An 8,484-nucleotide genomic window follows, 5' to 3' on the forward strand; every position below is an offset into this window, starting at 1 on the left:
ATACCCAACTATGAATCGGGGTCGAATACCACAAAAAATAATATGTAGGCGATTAGGCAATGTAAGAGAAAAATCATTTATTATGCTAAGCCAAATACTTAAAAGGGTTTTGGGAAAATATTTATGTCTAAATGCGAAAATTACAAACTAACCTAGAAAGCAAGTAAAATGATCAATAGCTACAAGCATAGATGCAACGGGAATTACACTCAAGTAACAACCCAATGTATTTAACGATTTTACAAATATGAGCGAGTTTATGTTAATTAGCCTCGGATATTAATTCTTTATTAGCTTCTTCTAAAGACTAACAAGACTTTCTAATTAAATTAGAGATTAAGAGAACCCGATGTGGCTACAAGTATTTCAATCCTATCCCTAGGTAGAATCTATAAAATGAGGGTTAACGCCTCAAATTTTTGTTAATTAATCTTTTCCAACCCCAAATTACCCCTTCCAAGATTAATTTGAAGTTAATGGGCACGTCCTAGGGTTAGATATTCTCTTTGAAAACATTAAAGAACAAGAATAATTAAAGAAATAATTAACTCACTTCATAATTAATAAAAATCATTCAATACATAAGCACAACACGATATTTAATCCAAACTTTAAATATGGATATTCCCATAAACAAGATTCAAATATTGGAATAAATGCACCATACTTAGATATTCAATAAAAAAGTAAGAAAATAAAGAAATGAGTAAAAATGGATAAGAAAATCTCAACCAAAAGTTTCAAATCTTCAAGTCTGAAGTGTGTGTGCAAGAACCCTAGCTCCAAAGCTTGTTTCTCTTGGTCAAGAGACTGAAAATTAGCCAAAGATGTGTTTATAATAAGCCAGGTCGTGTATATGTGGGTTTGGGATAGAGAAAATGTGAATTGGAAATTCTGCCTAGGTCTGAAGCCCATTGACCGCACCTGCGGAAGGATCATTGCAAGTGCGGTTCCGTAGATGCGAAATTTCTCTCGCAGGTGCGAGACTTGTGGAAAATTGACTACTCTGCAGAAGCAGAAATGTTGCCGCAGAAGCGCGCCCGTAGATGCAGACTTCCAGCGCAGAAGCAGATTTCCAATCGCATGTGCGATTTCAGTGAACTTTCTCCCTTTTCGTAGATGCGGCCTAATTCTCGCAGGATTGTTCCGTAGATGCGATTTCACTGAAGCACTTTTACACTTCTTCAACTCTTTTTTGCTCAATTCCACTTCAATTGAATTCAATTATCTTCATGACCACTTTCACCTGAAAATCTAGCAATACACACAATAAATAACCTTATATTATAATTAAAGGATATATAAACTAAATAAAAAGGACTAATATAAATGGTAAAATCACAACTAATTAGTGACTCTAGGGGGATGGATCCTTATCCACACGATGCACGGACAAGTCACGTGCTATATAAAACAACCGCACAGACTACTCACATGCTTTCAACCCAATCCATATCACACAGAAAGCATATACAAGAATACATGTACACGAACAATGGCTATCAAATTACATACTCATGGACTAATATAAGTGACATGCTAAGGTGTATGCACGCGTGAAGTGTACTGCGATAGATCAAATTAAGCGATTATGCCACAAAATAGCAGTTTTCGTCGTTTGAACAAGAGATTAACCTACATGTAACCTCTAACATGATTCAAATAGATCACAAAGGAAACAAATATAAGAAGCGTGATAGAAAGACACTTAATTCATGGCATAGATTAGTCTAAGTACTACCCCGAGCATGGATAAAACTCCGGTGCATCCACATGGGCTCAGCCCCTCGTATGTGCACCACCCACAGAACGTAGCCAATACTAATAACTCAGGAAACTAGTGCCTCAACCAAGTTTAGGTAAGATACTTACCTCAAGCAAGCCAAGTCAATACTCTAAAAATCTCTTACCGTGAATCAACCCTCGAACAACTTGAAGCTAGCCAAAAACAACTCAATAACATTTTAATAATACCATAGGAAACAACCCCAAATAATAAAACTTAGATCTTTAAACAATTGCACAAAGTCAACCAAAAGATCAACCCGTTATTGCACCCCTAAACCCGACATAACTCATAAATTCGAAACTCCCATTCGAATATGAGTCCAACCATACAAGTTTCATCCAATTCCGACTCTGAATCAGGGTTCATATTTCTATTTTTTATTTTAGAATCTTTTTGCCAAAACCCCTAATTTTTCTCACTTAGATTCACCAATCAAATTCCAATATCAAGGATGAATCATGAATAATAATCAAATCCTAGTCGAAAATACTTACACAATTTCAAGTCGTGGAAATAACCTATGCAATTGCCCAAATCCGAACTTCCAATCACAAAATATGATAAATGAAACTAAATCCCCCCTCAAGATATATTCTGCCCAACACTTTCGCTTCTATGACACTGCATCTGCAGAAAAACCATCGCAAATGCGGAATTCACTTAACCCCCTTCCATCTGCTTCAGCGAGCTACACATTGCTTTTGCGGATCCCCTTCTACGGAACAAGCTTCGCACCTGCACCGGAGCATCTGCACTCAAATAACCGCATCTGCGGACTGTGCCTTTCCCAGCTAATCTTTGCATCTCTAGCCCCCACCTAAAAATCTCGCAGGTGCAAAAGTACCGGAACAGGAGTGCCAAACAAGATATAAATGATTCGAAACTCATTCAAAACACACCCAAAACTACCGGGACCCTGTCGAACCATGTTTATTCAACTCGTAATGATCTCAAATTTTGTACACAAGTTCCAAATGACATAACAAACTTATTCCAACTCCATGAACAATAATTTGAATTTGATAACATGAAAGTCAACCCCCGGTCAGACCTACGAACCTTGCAAACCTTCAAGTTTCCAACTTTTACCAATTCAAGCCAAAATAACCTAGGAACCTCCGAATCCAAATTTGGACATACGCCTAGGTCCAAAATCACCATATGAACCTATTGGAACTATCAAAATACCATTCCGATATCATCTACATAAAAGTCAAACCTTGGTCAGCTCTTGCAATTTAAGCTTTCAACCATGGATTTAAGTGTTCCAATTAACTCCAAAAACCTTCCCGAACCCAAACCAACCATCCACTCAATCACATAGTACCAAATACACATACGAGAAGCATCAAATAGGGGAACGGGGCTAACGACCGGCCGAGTCGTTACATATTTGCTCCTATATTTTCTCTAAGACTTGTAATAATTCATTAGAAAATATTCTGGAAGACTTGCTCCAATATTTTCTCCAAGAGCTAGAATAATTCGGTTAACCCAACAACAACAACAAATCCAGTATAATCCCACAAGTAAGGTCTGGGGAGGGTAGTGTGTATGCAGACCTTACCCCTATCTTTAAGAAGGTAAAGAGGCTATTTCCGGTAGACCCTCGGCTTAAGAAAGGTAAAAGGAAGGGAAACCACAAGCACACCAATTAGAAAGTTGAAGCAAAAATAGAAAACTAATCCTAGGTACTACAATCAGAAAGCCGAAAGCAATAACAAGTAATAAAAGAAGTCAAGGAATACGAAAATACACATATAACACTAAGTCATGTACAAAAGATACAGTTACAGAAAAGGACAACGCTCGGCTACCTATCCTAACCCTTTACCTTTATTCTCAATCTCCACATCTTCCTATCCATGGTCATGTCCTAGATCAATGCCATATCTTGCCTAATCACCTCTCCTCAATACTTTTTCGTTTTGCCTCTACCTATCTTTAAGACCTCCAAGGCCAACCTGTCACACCTCCTCACCGGTGCATTTGTGCCTCTCCTCTTCATATGCTCGAACAATCTAAGTCTCGCCTTCCCCGTGTCGTCCTCCACAGGGGTCACGCCTACCTAGTCCTAAATAACTTCATTTCTAATTCTTTCTAACCTGGTATACCCACACATCCATCTCAACATCCTTATTTCAGCCACCTTTATCTTTTGGACATAGGAGTTCTTAACTGGCCAACACTCTGCTCCATACAACATAGTCGGTCTGACCACCACTATATATAATTTACATTTTAAGTTTTGGTAGTACATTCTTATCACATAAAATATCAGAAGTGAGCATCCATTTTACCCACTCTGACCCAATACGATGTGTAAAATCCTCGTCGATCTCTCCATTCCCTTGTATAACTGACCCAAGGTATTTAAAACTTTCTCTCCTAGGGATGACTTGAGAATCAAGCCTCACGTCTTCATCCACTACCTGAGTCGCACCACTGAGCTTGAACTCCAAGTATTCTATCTTTGTGCTGCTCAACTTGAAACCTTTAGACTCTAGGGTCTGCCTTTAAACCTCTATCCTATCGTTAACACTGCCTCACATCTTGTCAATTAGAACAATATCATCTGTAAATAACATGCTCTGCGACACCTCCCCTCGGTTAATCCATATAAGGAAAACAAATCCTAAGAGGATAATTTCTTAAAAGATCTCCTTCATTCGCCCTTTCTTTCTATGCAAGTATTCCCATAAATTGAAGTCTTTGTTCGTAAGGCCTATGCGTTCCAATATAACACTTGTGGACAATAAAAACAAATCCTCCATAGAATTCTACTTGCATTGGAAATTTGCCTGCAACTCCTAATCAATATACTCCAAGAGACCTAGTTCGTTATATACTTGATACATCTATAATCCTGTTTGTTAGTACAACAAATATCATTAAGGGACCTATTTCTTTGACAAAAAAATGTTAATCTTCAAAATTAATTTAAGCTCAACTCAACAAATTTTCCTTTTTTATGATGACAAACCTATGTGCAACTCCAACATAAGAACCAATTTGACTTTCAACATTTTTCTGTACTTACATAAGTCTAGGGACTCTCCTTCCATTCATTACTGCCTTTTAGATGGCTAGACATAAGAACCATATTAAAACACAAACTTTCCTACAAATATGTCGAACATAGTCTTAACAGCAAATAATATAATAAGTATGTAGGGACCATGTTCGTTGATTAGCATGTGTGCATATTCTTAACTTTTCCTTTTTAGCATCATCGAGAAAACATGTATTGGTTTAGAGTCAAAAGTGAAGAATTAATCAATATCAAACTCATGGCCACTTGGGCTACATTAAGATGTATACAAGTCAAGAAAAATTTAATCTAAGAATATTATCCATCTAAACCAAAAAGATGAAAATTTCATTAATACACCAAATTAAGTCTCATAGGCCTAAACCAAGAAAAGTTACAAGAACCTGCTAAATATCGCACACAAAAAAAGTTAAATCCAAGAGAGTACAAAAGATAATAGTTTTAAATAGGACTTAACTTAGACAGGACTGGGTTTGGACTAGGCTAGGGAGGACTAAGGAGAAAGTTCATCTACTGGGGGAGGGTGGAGTTCACATAAGCCCTAATAATTTATCATGGCACCAACTTGTTCTCTCTTTATCTTCTTCCTCAACTGCTTATTATCCTCCTTTACTGAGGCAATTTCCTCATTAAGCTTCTCCTTTTCCTCATTGGTAGCCTCCAATTCATTGATCAACTGAGTGATCGGGCTATTGCTCTTTGAGCCTAGATTCTTGGGCAGGCAGTCACATTCTTCTAGTATCTTTCTACCAAACATGTCTTTTCTGGTTCTTTTCTTTCCTTCTTCCAAATGGAACTTATAGTGTGCAAACACCAATGAGAGTAAGAACCCATAAGGTAGTGCTTGTGCCCCCTTGTATGGATTAACTGCCTTAGCCATATGCTTGATCATCAAAGAGGGCAAGTTCAGTAGCCTATTTTTATCAAGCACCTCTATAACAACCAAGTCTATATAGGTAGTTTCATGTCGCCTTTCATATCAGGACAACACACACTTGTTCACTAACTCAAAAGAAGTTTGTGATGTCCTTGGTTTCTCCCTTATAAACCTTCTGAGGCTTCTTAGTCTCTCTTTCCTGTAAGTACTTGGCGGTTAAGTACTTGTCATCTTGTTTCTCTCCCAATTTTGGCCACTTTCATTTGATATAAGTGTCAACTCCATTAACAGGCACCCTTAGAATCTATCCCAAGGTCTTAATGTTGAACGCTGGGTCCACCCCTTTCATATCAGTACTTAATTGTTATCCTCTTCCAGCAGTGAGAAGTTGGTGTAGAAATTAAGGACTTTTATCCATGTATCACTGGGTCTGATAAGAGGAATAGGTGTGTCCACTTCTGGAACTCCAACTTCTCCAAAAGTTCTTTTTTACCTGAACCTCGCACAATCTTTGGGTCTATCACCCTATCCTTCAACAACAGTTGTGAACTAAACCACATCTCCTTCCCTACTGTGTCCACCTTCTCTTCAGCTTTCTTCTTTCTCTTAGAGCTGGTTCCTCCTTCCTTAGGGCCAGTCTCGTTCCACTTCTTTGTGGGTCCTTTTCTTCTTCTTGCTAGTTCTAGATGGATTACACTTCTTGTTCCTCTTCAAAGGAACCTTCTCTACCTCCTCATCTTCGTCCTCCTCATCAATTAGCTTCTCATCAAGTTCATCACACAACCTGAACTAATCCTATCCTCCATTCTTTTCTTATTTTCTAAGGCGGCCTCTTCAATAACTCCTTTCTTCCTACTTCTAGTGCTAGTTGTTCTTGCTTCAGTGGCTTTAGTTTTGCTAGACTTCTTGGGCTTTAAATCTACCTTTTTTCTTAGCAATCTACTTATATCATCTAGTGAATTTTGCACCAATAGCCTCTTGCTTCTTCTTCCATATAGTTATCCTCTCATACAGAGGCAGGTCATCTTCAAGCTCCTAGAGGGAATGGTATTTGCTAAGATTTAAAAATTCAAAAAGTTGGTAGTTGATAGGCTGCCGTTTAGGCCGCAGAGATGTGTAGTCAACAATCTAGGAACCCATTCCCCCTTTTCATGCAAAATTGAGCCAGTTATGATTACCTTTTTAGTACTCATACATGATCAAGGTTAGATTAAGAAACCTGATTAGATGACGTGGAAATTTGATAGACTCATGCAACTACATGTTGGAGAGGAGGTACATACCTATACGTCAAAAGAACCAAGTTCTTTGACTGATTTCCTCGAGATGGCTGAGTGTCAACTAGAAGAGTGAGAGTATCATTAGATCTAATGTAATCCTCTTGGTCATGCTATGCATGCATACTTATTAGAGTATAAGACTTAGTTAGATATTTTTAACACTTAGACATACAAAAACTTGATTCAATATATTCATTCACTACAAGAATCAAGAGTGTGCTAAGTTCATCTCGATCAAACCAAGCTCTAAGTGGTTCTTTTCAAAGTTGTCCCTTCTCAAAGATTTTAGTGAATATTGTCATGCTCCAAGCCTCGGCGGGGCGGAGCAGCACTCGGTGCATTAACACGACTAGGCGAATCAACTCTGTGTGAATCATACAAATGCTATGAACATGGATCAAGTGATATAACATGCTTTGGGAACAAATGGAAGATGCATATGTACACAAGTGATATTTTAAATATGTAATGATCTGATAGGTCGTTTTGAGTAATAACTCCCCTATTAGTCTTCCGAGACCTCTCATAGCTTTATTTGATGACTTATGACTTGCGTACGTGGTCCATGTCGATTTCTAGAAAGTTCATATGTGAAATTGTAGAGAAAATGTGATTTTTGAATTTAAAAGTGACTAGAGTTGACCATGGTAAACGACCTCGAATTAGTGTTTTGACGATTTCAGTAGGTTCGTAGATAATTTTGGACTTTTACGCATATTTGGTTGGGGTCCCGTGTGACCCGAGGCCGTTGCGGCTCTTTATGTGTAAAGTTAGATAATTGAATTTTGAACTAGAAAATCTTAAAATTTAATGACCGATTCTTGAGTTTTTATGTTATTTTGATGATTTGAGCTTGCGAGCGAGTTTGTATGATGTTATTGCACTTGCGTAAATATTCAGATTGGATCCTGAGGGTCTCAGGTTAGTTTCGGATGCGTTACAGATAGTTTTGGCTTAGCTGAGAAACTGCTGGTGTGCATGTCTGCATGTCTCGCATTTGTGATTACCAGTTCACAAATGTGAGCATCACTTTTGAAAAGTCAGGCTCGCATTTGCGTTGACTAACTGGGATGGGAAGCTTCACATTTGCAAAGCATTGCACATTTGCGATGAGGGCTTCTTTCGCAATTGCGAGGAATATGTCGCATCTGCGACACTAGGGAGTTAGAGGGCAACTTCGTAATTGCGATAGCTTTGTCACATTTGTGATATCTATGGCTCAGTGGTTGGATTGCAATTGTGACCAGCTATTCACATTTGCAAACATCGCAATTGCAATATCTGCAGCTGGGTAAAATGTGGGGATTTGTAGGCTTAGCTCATTTTACACCATTTTTGAAGCCTAGACTCCATAGAGGCAAATTTTGGAGAGCAATTTCTTCCCAACTTCATAGGTTTGTAACTATAACTTATTTTCATTCAATTTTCATTACTTTTTCATGAATTTCATCATCAAATCTAAGATTTAGAGTAAAAATTGGGGGGT

The sequence above is a fragment of the Nicotiana tomentosiformis genome, chromosome 1 (genome assembly GCF_000390325.3).
Source record: "Nicotiana tomentosiformis chromosome 1, ASM39032v3, whole genome shotgun sequence".
NCBI classification, from domain to species: domain Eukaryota; kingdom Viridiplantae; phylum Streptophyta; class Magnoliopsida; order Solanales; family Solanaceae; genus Nicotiana; species Nicotiana tomentosiformis.